The following is a 3,015-nucleotide window of genomic DNA, read 5'->3' as shown; positions in this document are numbered from 1 at the left end:
TGCGGTGAGCCGAGATCGTGCCATTGCACTCCAGCCTGGGTAACGAGCGAAACTCCGTCTCAAAAAAAAGAAAAAAAAAAAGTCTGTTTATAATTGGTTATTGTGTACCTGTTGAGCTCATGCACAGAAAGCAACGTGTGCAGTTGTGTTGACTCTGTGTCCCAGTGATAAACCCGTTTGATATGTTACAAAAGTAGATGATCAAAAGAGAGAATTGGCCAACAACTATTAAAGCAAAGCAAAGAAAAAAAAGGTGATACTGCCAGAAGTGAAACTTAAATGGAACATAAATGGAATTACAGAGAAAATACAAGATAGTGGGAATGTTGGCTCTGCTGTTGTTCTGGTGACTCTAGATTTGCTGCCAGACGAACTTAGTGAAAGCGAACTTATAAATGAAAAAGAAAGTGGTTGTGACATAAAAGATGAACAAGTGACACTGGCGTAAGATTTTACACTAAACGAACTCCTGAAGTTATTTCATGACATTGAAGGCACAAAGGATAGAGTTTTGGATGCTGATCCTAACTCAGAAAGGAATGTAACGGTTCACCATGGCATAGAAATGATGCATCAGGCCAGGTGCAGTGGCTCATTCTTGTAATCCCAGCACTTTGGAAGACCAAGGCGGGTGGATCATTTGACATCAGGAATTAAAGACCAGCCTGGCCAACATGATGAAACCCTGTCTTCACTGAAAATACAAAAAATTAACCAGGCGTCAGTCATGTGCACCTATAATCCCAGCTACTTGGGAGACTGAGGCAGGAGAATCACTTGAGCCTGGGAGATGGAGGTTGTGGTCAGCTGAGATCGTGCCAGTGCACTACAGTCTGGGTGACAGAGTGAGACCCTGTCTCAAAAAAAAAGAAAAGAAAGAAGATGCATCCTTCCTGTCACAAGTTCTGCAAGAAGGTAACAAGCAAAAACTATTCAAACTGCTCTTGATTAATGTTTCATAAAGAAATAGAACCCTTTAATGTTTTGAATTAGTGTACTAAAATATTTTACTGTTCTGTTCATTTTCCTGTACATTTATGATTGATAGAAAATTCATAGTGTTTTGACAAAAGATTTAAATGTAACGGAATAGTTGTAATTTTCCTCGTTGATTATTAAAATTGTAGAGTTTCAGCCTGTATGGTCATGTTTATGGTCCCACAGTGCATGCAAAGCTAGGAGTACCTATACACATGAATGTATGTGTATGCATGTATATGTCTGTGTGCATATATGTATGAATGAATGCATGTATATAAAGGTTTTATTTTCATTATGTGTAGATTTTATTTGTAGTCTATAAAGCAGTGCTTTGCAACCTTGATGCACATAAATATTTGTACAGTGCACTGTAATATATAAGAGAAATTGCTCGTGGCTGAAAGGTAACAGCCAGGAAGCTTTTTCCAACCCAAGCATTGCTTAGCTGTCTGAAGGACTGAGGTGATGATTATCTTAAGCACACATATATCTTATTTGAGACCTAAAGGTTAGAAGACTTCAGTGTTGAGAGTTGTGAACTCCTTGAGGAGGTAGATCCTCATAGCACTTAGTGTGGTATTCTCTTTATGGTTATTTTTGACAGACCATATTTGACATGTACCGTAATACATATTTTTTAAAATAAATTGCTTTCAATGGGTAAGAAATATTAGTTTTCCCAAAGACATAATCAGTAAACATCTAAAAGTTACTATGCTTCACCGGGCGCGGTGGCTCACACCTGTAACCCCAGCACTTTGGGAGGCTGAGGCGGGTGGATCACGAGGTCGGGAGATTGAGACCATCCTGGTCAACATGGTGAAACCCCGTCTCTACTAAAAATACAAAACATTAGCTGGGCATGGTGGTGCGTGCCTGTAATCCCAGCTACTCAGGAGGTTGAGGCAGGAGAATTGCCTGAATCCAGGAGGCGGAGGTTGCGGTGAGCCAAGATCGCGCCATTGCACTCCAGCCTGGGTAACAAGAGTGAAACTCCGTCTCAAAAAATAAATAAGTAAATAAAAGTTACTATGCTTAATACTCCTTTTCTGTGGTTATTAAATCCTTACAATGTGTCTTTCTTATTAGAAATGCCACTGTGTAATAAGTGTTACATATAATAAGTGCAGAGGTAAAACCTGGCATAAGAAATAACAAGTAGGTGTGTGAACAAATGAATTTGTTGTCTTAGAAGAAAGGCATCTGGTAAAAATGTTTCTATTCTTGTGAGCATAAAGTAAATGAAATGAAAGGGGATTTGGTAAGAAAATGAAAGATTAAATTATGTGCATTTTTAATTGGCCCAGTGATTGACATCAGCTTTCCAGGTAATTTGTTTTGATACCTAAACATTAAGAGTTTAAAAAAATAAAAATGTATTTTCAACATTGATACGTATTCTCATCATGCTAGTTGATGTTTTTAACTATGGTACAATACATATGATTTTAGTCTTGACTTGATTGTATAATATTTAATCCAGGACTATTTTTTATGTCACTTTTCGTTGATATATTTCAGGACCTTAGTATTAGCTCTCAGTCTGTTCTGTTTTAGAACATATGCATTACTTTTTAAAACAAAAGCATCATATTAATAATTTGCTGTTTTGTTTTTTGGAATTCTAGATTCATACTGTGTTTGTTAAAAAAAAGTAGGACTTGGGGCCAGGCGCAGTCACTCACAGTTGTAATCTGAGCAGTTTGGGAGTCCAAGGCGGGCAGATTGCTTGAGGCCAGGAGTTCGAGACCAGCCTGGCTAGCATAATGAAACTCCATCTCTACCAAAAAAAAAAAAAGGCTGGGAGTCATGGTGCACAAACTGTAGTCCCAGCTACTCAGGAGGCTGAGGCACAAGAATAGCTTGAACCCAGGAGGCCGAGGTTGCAGTGAGCCTAGATTGCGCCACTGCACTACAGCCCAGGTAACACAGCAAGACTCTGTTCTGCACAACCCACCCCCAACCCCACAACATTATAGAAATAAACATACAGATAAGGTCAATTTTGCTGTATGTTATTTATTTTTATTTTTA

At 38.5% G+C, this 3,015-nt stretch overlaps 1 protein-coding gene across 4 annotated transcripts in view; it reads left to right on the top strand.

Moving 5' to 3' along the window:
* The window catches only part of ICE2 (interactor of little elongation complex ELL subunit 2), a 45,575-nt gene that overhangs the window by 29,041 nt on the left and 13,519 nt on the right, over positions 1-3,015 (top strand). The gene's annotated exons all lie outside the window — the stretch shown is intronic.

This window comes from Cebus imitator, unplaced genomic scaffold (genome assembly GCF_001604975.1).
Source record: "Cebus imitator isolate Cc_AM_T3 unplaced genomic scaffold, Cebus_imitator-1.0 Scaffold74, whole genome shotgun sequence".
Taxonomy (NCBI): Eukaryota; Metazoa; Chordata; class Mammalia; order Primates; family Cebidae; genus Cebus; species Cebus imitator.
Note: the sequence above shows the minus strand (reverse complement) of the source record. Positions and strands in the feature narration are given on the sequence as shown.